We start from the raw sequence: 12,334 nt of genomic DNA on the forward strand, positions 1-12,334 counted from the left end.
GGTACTACCTAGGAGGTCCACCCTCCCAGGCCTTGCCACCGGGCTTTCCGGTGGGGCAAATTAATTGCTTATCGCCTGAGGGAATGCTGACAGGGGTGGCCAGGAAATTTTAAGGGAGCTCGCCTGTTCTCCACCTTCCAGCCTTGTGCCACATTTTGCTGTGGTAGGCAGCAAATAAATAACTACCCCATTATAAGACAAATATTGTAACACGTGCAGTCGTTGCAGTGGACGCCATTGGTCTATAGACTGTTTTTACAAAAATAAAACAGAAAGAACAGGAGTAATAAGAATATCCGACAAGTGAGATTTGACATTAAATCAGAGAGGAACCAGCGGAAGTAGGTAACTATTTACATCCTCAATAAGGAAGTGGATTTACAGCTGGATTTCGGTTCACACTTGTCAATCATCAACATGGAAAAGGTTGAAAAAAAAACATGAGGTGAACTAACAAATCAGCTCGTGTAGTGACAGTCGATAAGATAAAATTTGAGGGAGAGCTGATACTCCCTGTGGCATTGAATAGTACCACCCAAATGTAAGAGTCTTTGTGTACAAGACATCCGAAAACCTCTTCAAAACAGATTCAATGGAGCAATTTAAACTCTGGGACCAATCGATAAACAATTTCTGTCATAGAGTAGAAAACTGTACTGGGGAAAAGCAACTAAAGGATGAGTTAAAAAAAAAATTCCGGAATTTTTTTTTCATCAGGACTAGGACGATGTACGAAGGCTATAGCCAGATTTAAGCTGACGGGAAATGCTCTACCCGTTTTCAAGAAGCGAAACGTTCCATTTGCGACAGTCGAGAAAATTGATAAAGAAAAGGATCGGCTAGAAAACGCCGGAATACTATCGAAAGTAAATGCCAGTGAATGGGGTGCCCCTACCGTATACTTTACGAAAAAGACAAACTGAATCCGTGTCTGTTTTTCCATGGGCCTAAATGCAGCTCTGAACGATTACCACTTTCTCCTCCCTACACCAGAGGAGATATTCAATAAACTCAACGGTGGTACGAACAGCAGAAAAGGAAGACTTTATTTGCAAGATCAAGAGCAAGATCGCTATGAAGAACAACAACGTACCATTCCATTTTCGAGACATCCGATCTCGACCTATGAGAGCTTAGTGCTCCACACGCGAACACGCAGACACAAACGAAGGAGTAACGTTACTTGCGTTTAGGCCTCAATATTCTTTGAGAGTTCGATGCAGCCTGGCTATCGCCAGAACGGGGAGGTTGATTCCGTCACATCTCCAGCTAAAAGAGAAAGAAAGATACAAAACGGGCTGTATCGCCCCCCTGGTAGCAAGGCATGGTGTTACCAGAGTTGAAGGGCGATAATCGTGTTTACCTTAAGATCCTTCGTTTGTGTCTATGTGTCCCTGTGTGGAGAACTAAGCTACGATAACCCTACCAAATCAACACCAGAACTATGACGGTCGCTTCAGGAAAGGAAAGCTACCGATCCACTAATGATCGATCCTAAATGTAAGAGATATAAACAGCTTTATGAAGAACAAGCTTGGGAGGGGGTCCGAGTGGCACACGTACAGATTCTGACTATAGACTATTCATGACGTCACTTCGGGTAACCAGTTTCTGCTACCGAGCGGTCTTGACCTGAGAGTCAGTGGGATTCGGTCGTAAACTTACTTCTTAGTTGAGTGGAGTTCCCACACAACCAATATACGTTTCTGTATTTTCTGTTAATATATATTTCATTTCACCGTTTCGAAGCCTTCTCGTTCTTCTTTCAACATTAAACAACAACAATATATTTTTCATCATTTTATTTTTTGTAAACATTTACTAGTAAAAAAGAACACTATAAAAATACAAAAACTATTTACGATTTTAAGATAGTAAACAAAGATTTTTTTTCTTCTAACATTTTTGGTACTTGTTTAGAATTATACTAATTAAAAAAAAAAACAACGAAGAAGAATCTTCATGATGTACATAATCGTCATATTCCAAAAATCACGTCATTGATCGAATAGTTTTTTTTAACTAAGAAAATCAAATTTTATGATTGAGACGTAGTGATTTGTAGTCGGTTATAAATAAGGGGAGACAACTCAGTTTGAAGTATCGAAATCAAATTCAACCTTATGATGAATGCATTTAGTATTAGAATCGCAAAAAGTCGTAAATTTTTATTTTCTTAGTTAAAAAAATACCTGATTTTTCGAATATGACATCTTCGTTCTGTGATGGATACATACATTAGAAAGATTTTTTTCTGTATTTTTTTAACAAGTGCAATTTTAAATAAGCTCCACATTTTTTCTCTTTATGTTGCACTCGTATTTAAAAAAACATTTTTTCTAAGATCGGAAAGAGAAAAACGTGGTTTATCTTTTTTACAAAGATTTTTAGAAAAGAAAATTGGTGCAAGTCTATAAATGGTTCACTAGTAATCTTTTTTACTATAAAAATCTGAAAAAAATCTTGTCACTGCATGAAAATGTCATATTCCCAAAAATCACGTAAATCGATCAAGTAGTTTTTTTTTTTATTTAAGAAAATCAAATATTATGAGACATTTTATCGAAGAAAAACTTCCCACCATCTTGTTTTTGAATGATACACTGCTAGCGACACCTGTTGGGAATGTAAGATCGGCAAGGGGGCAGACAATCGACTTTCCACATTATAGAAAAAAAAATTGGAAAATTAAGACATTTATAAGTTTTTGAGGATGTTGAAAACGAAAATAACGTTTAAAATTCCAGCAAACGAGTAGTTTCCAAGATATGAAGAAATGTTAGTTTAAAGAAAGTGGGGTATCACTTTTCTATAATAATTTAACGTATAATGATCACCCACTTTATAGCCACAACTAGTGTAAAACTTGAATTTACGCCGCTGAAATACACATTTGCCGAATTTTTGTTGGAGGAGCGTCAACGTGTGGGTGTTCAATTTACGTAAAATCTTCATATCTTGGAAACTACTCGTTTGCTGGAATTTTAAACGTTATTTTCGTTTTCAACATCCTCAAAAACTTATAAATGTCTTAATTTTCCAAATTTTTTTTCTATAGTGTGGAAAGTCGATTGTCTGCCTCCTTGCCGATCTTATATTCCCAATAGGTGTCGCTAGCAGTGTATCATTCAAAAACAAGATGGTGGGAAGTTTTTCTTCGGTCAAATGTCTGATAATATTTGATTTTCTTAAAAAAAAAATACTTGATTGATTTACGTGATTTTTGGAATATAACATTTTCATGCAGTGACAAGTACGTACATTATAAAGATTTTTTTCAGATTTTTATAGTAAAAAAGATTACTTGTGGACCATTTATAGACTTGTACCAAAAAATTAAAAAAGAACAGCCGGCGCCATTTGTTGTGCATAAATATTACACGAATAAAGAATCAACGGGAGCAGCTGTCATGCCTTAATTTGCCGTGCATAAATAATTAAAAAAAAAACAGTTTCCCATGCATATTAATGTGAAAATATGCCTAAACGTCTGAATGTTATTTGAACTCAATTTTTCGGTCCCACAGTTGGCTTCATTGACCATTTTGTCACCAATATCGCCATCATTTTCGTCTTAGACAAATAACCAGGAAATAATTCAAGTGTAACTTGAGACCGGAAAAATATGATTATCTGCTGCCGGGAATGGCTAGTTTTTTTTTTTTTTTTTTTTTTTCTTTTGTTATTGTCTAATTCCCAGTTTGACAATTAATGAATAATAAAGTGAATACATAATATCAGGTTTTCTTTAAATATTCCACCTGCCATTCATTGTACGGGTTTTAATGTGATAATACATTGCTCATGCTGCATTCAAACCCCAAATCAGATATTTGTTTCGGGGGAAATTCAAATTTGGTGAAAGATAGAAATAAAAAAGGAAAGGCTATCAGGAAGATCAAATTTGGCATTTGGAATCCGAATCGGAATTTTCCCAGAAATGGCACGACATGATACCAGTTCCACAGATTTCATTCAAGTGGCATAATACTGAACCATATATGTGTACTACATCATGAAGTGTACAGCGTTATAGATAAAGTGTGCATTATGTTGAAACACTGGTTATCGTCAGATGTCGCCTTGTTTTTATTTCACCCGAATGGATCAGAGGGGATTGCAAATTGCATTGTTATGATGACCTGAAAGTTTCGTATCTCTGTTGCGGATATTGACGGTGTGAGACTAAATAAGCGATCCATGTTAGAGATGCAGCATTGAATTCCTGGTTTAAAAAAAGTGCATTCAGAATGGTGTTAATGATATAGAAAATAAAATTCTAGAGCACAAAAAGGTCGCTCGTAGTAACCCCACCTCCCCACCCTGACTTCTTTTGAGTTAAAAAAAAAAAAAAAATAATAAGCAGTTTTACTTTTGTAACGTACTATCCGGAGGGGTTTTACTAATTATGTACGACAAATTAAGGCACGAGAAAGGCATGGCAACTACTCTTGCTAATTTTCTATTCATGTGATATTTAGACACGTCATTCGAGCGACCTGGGATTTTTATTTGAAGAACAAGTAACCAATTTTTATTTAGACAGTCCGGCATGCTGTTTATTGTCCAATTTTTATTGGTAAACATTTACTATTAAAAAGAGAAAAAAAAAAAAAAAAACATTAAAAAATTACGATTTTAAAAAAGTAAACAAATATTTTTTTTCTTTTAACATTTTAAGGAAACATTTTTGTTCCTTAAAATGGTTAATGATGCTACAGGGATTGCTTTTTTAGTCTCACACTGTCAATATCTGCAACAGAGATATGCAAGTTTCAAGTCATTAATGTTCAGTTATCATAACAATGAAATTTGCAATCTCCTCTGATACATGCGGGTTGAGTAAAAAATAGGCGCCATTATTTTTTAAACGTCTCTTATTTTTTAAAGAATAAAGAATTTCTATTTTTTAGACACAGACAGGTTAAGATTTGGAGGAATTAAAAAAGATATGTTGCTATATTAAGCAATTTTGAGCCAATAATTAGAATTGGAATATGAAGTGACCTAGATTTTGAGATGACAGTGACTGTAAATTCACTTTCTCTAATATCTTAAGAAAATGAAGTCATTTCATCAATTTCTTAGTTAAAAACAAACGATAATTTAGACTCAATCCATGGTAAGCCAACTTGTCTAAAAAAAAAAAAAAAAGAAAAACTAGCATTAGTGGCTCCCTCTTCATCTCCTTATATGGTAGCTTCCTTCAGTTTAGACAAACTATGGATACCCACTGTAAGTGTACCTGCACATGGAATTTTTGTGGCAAGAGTTGCACAATCTCAAGCTACATTTCTCTTGGGTTGAATTTGTTATATGCCAGTGGCAAACGGAGAGTAAGGACGAGATAAGCGGAGATAACTTACAGCACCTAGAATTCCAAAATGGTCACCCATCTGGTACTAGCCAGGCTCAATGTTGCTTAACTTCAGTGATCTGATGAGAACCGGTGAGTCAACATGATTTTGCTATGTATATATATATATATATATATATATATATATATGACGTGATTTTGCTATATGTATATATATATATGACGTGATTTTGCTATATATATATATATGACGTGATTTTGCTATATGTATATATATATATATATATATATATATATATATATATATATATATATATATATATGACGTGATTTTGCTATATGTATATATATATATATATGACGTGATTTTGCTATATATATATATATATATATATATATATATATATATATGACGTGATTTTGCTATATGTATATATATATATGACGTGATTTTGCTATATATATATATATGACGTGATTTTGCTATATATATATATATATGACGTGATTTTGCTATATATATATGTATATATGACGTGATTTTGCTATATAAATATATATATATATATATGACGTGGTTATGCTGTATCTGCTTATATGCATATATAAGAGAAAGAAAATTAAAACTGTAAGTTGAACTTTACAGTCAAAATTTGTTTGACTGAATACTCCACAAAACAATTTACAAAGTCCTTATTCCACAGAGTTTCAAAGAATGCTATTCTTATTATTCTTCTCATGTATTTAGTCAGCATTTTTCTCTTAAACATATTTCATTAAATAAAATAGAGTTTTTTTTTTGTCTATTAATTCTGTTTTTGATGCTTTTCAACTTTCAAATAACAGTTTTAACTTCTGGCAGGTATTGGCTGATGTAACTGCCGTATTTGTTGTAAGTCCGAGTACTTTCCAATCAGGGATAGATAAATCTAACTGGCTTTGAACAAGTTATATGAGTTTTTTTTTATAACGTGCATATTTTTTTCATTGGTTAATTATTTCAATAACTTTACAAACATTTAAGGATGTTACGAATATAGGTAAAGTTTACTTCTTTTTTTTTTTTTTGACATGGAGGTCACCACTTATCAATGCCTAGAAGCCATTCGGGGATAAGGGTTATTGCATGTACAGTAATCAATGAGATAGTGTTGTAGTATTGGGTAGTATTGGAGATTTGATAAAGTATCATTACTTAAGGGGGCGGTTCATCAGGAATTTGTTTATGTTGGACTTGAAGACATCCAAGTTGAAGTCAGGTGGGACACAGGCAAGCGGTAGAGAGTTTCACAGGCGTGCAGTTCTAAGAAAGAAGCTTTGTTCATGGAATCTACGTTTTGATTTAGGCACAGATAAAAAGTGGGGAAAATTATTGACAGTGGTTTCAGTTAGACGGGTGTTTTTCCTGAAAGACTGGCAAGGGGGGGGGCGCAGAGATTGGAGATCAGGCGGGCACGTGCCATGGAAATACCGATAAAACAAAGATAGGCTCACAAAATCTCTTCTGTGGGAGAGAGGTTGCAGAAAAGAGCAAAGGGCATCCCCCACTAAGCCACGGAGTCTATTTTGTACTCTGCAAGATAGGATAGGCAGTATTCCATCCTTGGACGTACTTGACTTTTATATAGATAGAGAATTGCATCAGTAGTGAGATATCTTCTAGAGCGGTAGAAGGATCCCACCATTTTCTCAGCAGCCTTGGCAACAGACTTGATATATATGTTCCATTTCAGATCAGGAGTAAAGGTCAAACCTAGAAGCTTATCAAAACATGGGGCCTCCCCTAGACGAGAGCCATCCATTTCAATTGATGCCAGATGGGGATCAGAGCGTTGATGATGTAAAGATAGGAGTGTGGTTTTAGATGCATTAAAGGTAACCAGCCACCTCTTCCCCCACTGTACCACGGGCTCAAGATGAGAGGAGAGACAATCAGAGAGAACTTTGTCATTTACAGTCTTTGATGTGTTGCCATAGATGGTTGTGTCATCAGCATAGATGTCAATGAAAGATTTAAGTATGTGTTTAGGAAGATCATTGATGTAGATCAGGAAGAGAATTGGGCCCAGGATGGACCCCTGAGGGACTCCAGCATTATTACTGCGGGCCTCTGATTTCTGCCCACTACTCTTATGAACCTATCAGACAGAAATGGTTTAATGATTGAGAAAACATTTCCAGTTATACCGTAGGTGGAAATCTTGTGAAGTAGGCCATTATGCCACACTTTATCGAAGGCATTTGATATGTCAAGAGCAATTGCCCTAGAAAGGAAGCCTTTGTCAAGAGATTCGCTATGAGATAACCGTTAGCACATCTGCTGTAGATCTTGCAGAACGGAAACCATATTGCGTGTCACTAAGAAGGTTATTTCTGCTGAGGTGGTTGACTACTTCTTTATTTAATATGGATTCCCGCAACTTACTCATGACACACAGGCGATTTATTGGTCTGTACTGAGAGGGAGATGATTTATCACCTGAATTCTTAAATACAGGGCATACTGATGAGATTTTCCAGGGTGTTACAAAACACTTCTCCTTAAGGCAATGCTTAAACAGTTTTGTAAGTGTGGGGGCAAGTTCTGGTTGAAGTTTTTTTAACACTATAATTGGAATGCCGTCAGGGCCAGTTGCTTTACTGGAATCAAGGTTCTTGATTAGCTTGACGACCTCATACACAGATATTTGTATGTTACCTAACATGTTGTGTGTTATAGGAGAAAATATGGGGAGTTGATGTCCTTTGTCGCATAGGGTAGAATTAGCTGCAAAGTTCTTGGCAAATAGTTTGGCCTTGTCTAATGCTGACGAGATGACCGCTGATCCATTGATAATGGTTGGGATAGAATGCACGCTTCTGTTCAGGATCCTATTTGTTATTTGCCAAAACTGCTGGGAACCAAGCCGCTGCTCAGCTACTTTGGATTTAACGGACTGAGCATATAGCTCTCTTGCATTTTTTATTACTCTTTAACAGTGGTTGCTGGCAGTCCTGAAAGTAGCTTTAGTCTCAGTGCATCTATTATGTTGGTAGTTATAGAAAAAGTGATTTCTGTGCACGATGGCAGTAGCACATTCTGGGGAGAACCATGGCTGGCTGTTAGATTTTTGCTGTTTTTTTTGGATAGTATGAATCTGCCTATGCCTACAATTAGCCATTCGGTCAGGTCTGATGCTATATAGAGGACACATCCTTTTTAAACATGGAATGCAGAGGTAGATCAGATATGAATGTACGGAAGCTATCCCAGTCAGCCATAGAGCATCGGTATACAGTACGGTGGAGAGGTATGTCTGAAGACATATTACATTTCATTTTTATCTTAACTGATACAATGGAGTGGTCAGAGGATCCCAGAGGAGATAGAATGAAACATGAACTTAGCTCAGGGGAAGTTGAGAGAAAAAGGTCTCGAAGGCTTGTATACTGACCGGTAGTATTGGGCACACGGGTGGGCTCGCAAACAATCTGAGTGAGGGCATATGCAATGGCAAAATCATGACAGAACCTCCCCTCATCATCTGTCTTATTTGAGTGGGTCAGACATTCCACGTTATGGACATTGAAGTCACTGCAAATGTGAATGTTAGCCGAAGGATGAGCAGACAGGATGTGGTCAATTTTCTCAGATATACTCTTAAAGATAGTAACTCCGCTGTTGTGGGGGCGATAGAGGGCAAATATAAATGCAGTGGTGTAAGCAAATGCAACGCAGAAGCACATATAAGGTAAATTAGGGCCTTCTTTTGAGATATCCCTGCCACACAAGAAGCCATCTTTTATATAGGCACATATTCCATGTCCATGGCGATCGTGGGGGTCAGATTTAGATGTTAACTTAGATTATCCTTTAATTATGAACTCATCTAGGGAAGTGGTCGGCCCTATTCCAGTTAGAAAGAATGTGTCTGGTTTTGTCGCCTGTAATTGGGTTTCAACCTCTGGAAGGTTGGAACATAGACCTCTGATGTTGGAGAAGGAGACCTGGTAGTAGGGGTCTACGTTGGAGGATGGGGTTCTAGATTTATTCATGTTTTTTTTCTGGAGATATTTTATGTTGAGGTTTTGGTATTTGTGAAACAGGTCGGCATACTTGGTTAGAGCAGGACAGAGAGGGAAAGTAACAGAGAAAAGACAGAAATTTTTCTTTTTCTTTTTGTAGCACATGATAAGGTAAAACTGTAACAATTACCCACTAGTATGGCATCGAGAGGCCCCACCAGAGACTACTGCATGGTCCAGAATCCATTCAGCAAATGGCAATATAGCAGCCCCAGTATTTTGCACCTGCTGATAGGACAGCCTCCTTAGTGGTTAATCCAAGGTTCGGGTCCCTAACTATCAGTTGGATAACGTCAGCCCAGATTAAACGTTTACCTCTAGCACCCTTACTAGTGACATGGCCACAAGGATAGAGATAAAAACAGGAAAATTTCAGACATCTCAGACTACTGTTCACGAAGTACTAGTGACCTGGAAAGCAGCTTTTTCTTCAACCGTTGTCAGAAAAATCACTCATTGGAAATGAGGATGAGGGACAAAAAAAAGAGAAGCGAGAGTTACTGGAGCTGCCGATAACACATCCACTGTGCATTATCTACTCTCAATTTAAAAAAAAAAATAGGTAAGAGGGACTTATAAATATCTACTTAATATAGGTCTGTTGCACCATTACCAATTTAAGACGATGTTTGAAGATATTCTCCCCTCCCATATTAATACGTGGATGCTTTTGGCTTTATCTACCTCGAGTTAGAATATTCGAGCTTCACCTTATTTCAAGTTTTCATTTATTATTGGTCTATTCAATGTGGTGTCAACTAAAATATTGCTAAATTTGGACAAGTGAAGAGTGTTATTCGGACTTACAAATATTGCGATTCCTGGCTAGTTCCTGCCAAAAGTGAAAATCGTTATTTGGAAGTTCGAAAGGATCAAAAAAAGAATTAATTAATGAAATATATAATTATTACAATAATATTTTTTTAAAATACCTACAGGCACTAGTGTTTCATCCTTTCAGGAATCATCAGTGCAGGATGACACGATTACTATCAGTCAGGAGACTTGAACCTGGCCACGAAGCCATCTCTGACTCCATTAACAAGGAGCAAACCTCACAGCAAATCTCAACTGCGAGAAATATCGTTGAAATTTTAACATTTATTTTTGAAAAGTCATAACATCTAGTTATCTAATGATTATAACATCATGATCTACGCATGGGAACTTCAGTGACCAACTTTCTATTTCAACTTTAAAGTGCTCAACAATAAGAACCAAATTATTTAGAAGGGTTGACATATATGTGTATATAATTTCAAGTTAATATTTTCCAGAGGTGAAACAGCCAATGAATTTTTAACAAGGTTCATACAAGAGTGCTCAATACAAAAGTAAGGCAAAATATACTTTTTATTTGTTCAACATAAGCATTACTATGTCACTACACATTTATGAGCATGTTTCGGTCAGCCAGTTAAAAGTAACTAGAGCCCTCTTCAGGCGATACGGCTCCTACAAAAGTAAAAACTGGGAAAATAAATCCCAACAGTGCGGCAGTTATGTGGTATTCAACAACAAAATAAATTAACGGCATTTTCTTTTTTTTTTCTTCTTTCTTTTTACTTATTTATATGTCGTTAATTTATTTTTGAATATCATGTGAGTGCTGGAATTTTTTTTTTTTCCAATTTCTTTATGGACTACTTTAATATAATCTGTGTCGCCTGAAGAGAGCTCTAGTTACTTGTAAGTGTCTGAAAGAAGCATGCTAATTAATGTTTAGCGACATATAACTGCTTACGTAAGACAAATAAAAAGTATCTCTCTCTATATATATATATACTAGCAAGTCAGCCCAACATTGCTTGGGGCCTATCTACTGTTCAAAACTTTGTGTGTATATATATATATATATATATTAAAAAGTTCGACTCATGTCCAGGTAATCTATATCTAAAATTTCAAGTGTTTAGACCCCAAATTGACGGAGGAGTGTGGTAGAGTTTTCAAAGGTCAAATCGTTGAACTTTGACCCCTTGAAAGCCAAGTTTCTGGCTGAAAATGGATTAAAAAGATTTTCGCAAATCTCAACGGCCCTTATGTAAAATCTCGAGTTTTTAGACTGAAAATTGACAGAGTAATTTGGTAGGGAAATGTACACATACAGAAAAAATTTCACTTATATATATATATATACTAGCATTTAAGCCCGGCGTTGCCCGGGTGTTCGGAGGTGTATGCTGAGCAAAAACAAAAAAAACAACAAAGGGGTTCATTTTTTTAAATCTGACCCCTATTATGACCCCTTAACATTTATTGTTTTAGGCTTAAATCATATTAAATTAGATCCATGTCCAAGGAACCTATATCTAAAATTTCAAGTGTTTAGACCCAAAATTGTCAGAGGAGTTTGGTAAAGTTCTCAAAAGTCAAATCGTTGAACTTTGACCCCTTAACAGCCAAATTTCTGGCCGAAAACCGATCACATCGATTTTTCCAAATATCAGTACCCTGTATATCAAATTTTGAGTCTGTAGTCTAAAAATTGACAGAGTTATTGCGTAAGGAAATGTAAACAGACACACAGACAGACACGTTCACTTTTATAGATAGATAGATATCGTTAGTTATGATTCCAAAATCAAATGATGCATTTATTTTGCACTCATAGTATTTTATTCATATTTAATGTAGTACGTTTTACACGCGTTTCATTGAATAGCAGAAATTCATCAAACCACTCATCAGAGACAGATATGTGTTCCACCGAAATAATCAATTGGAGATTTGTTTTTTTTTTCCTTGGAATAAAAAGAATATGATGCATGAAAATGTTGATAAAAGGAAATAAAATTTATAAATGGCAGTAAACAGAGCTCCTTTTAATCAGAGACACCTCTCTTTACTATCATATATATATATATATATATATATATATATATATATATATATATATGATAGTAAAGAGAGCTCCTTTTAATCAGAGACAATTGATTTCCTGCTCTAGTT

The 12,334-nt window shown here is 35.7% G+C and overlaps 1 protein-coding gene and 1 pseudogene across 1 annotated transcript in view; one reads left to right on the top strand and one right to left on the bottom strand.

Moving 5' to 3' along the window:
- Positions 1-12,334, top strand: part of LOC145242521 (protocadherin beta-13-like) — a 1,864,148-nt gene that overhangs the window by 1,816,930 nt on the left and 34,884 nt on the right. The gene's annotated exons all lie outside the window — the stretch shown is intronic.
- LOC145243334 (5S ribosomal RNA) lies at positions 5,360-5,476 on the bottom strand (annotated as a pseudogene).

The sequence above is a fragment of the Euprymna scolopes genome, chromosome 21 (assembly GCF_053919585.1).
Source record: "Euprymna scolopes isolate OS-2025 chromosome 21, ASM5391958v1, whole genome shotgun sequence".
Classification (NCBI taxonomy): domain Eukaryota; kingdom Metazoa; phylum Mollusca; class Cephalopoda; order Sepiida; family Sepiolidae; genus Euprymna; species Euprymna scolopes.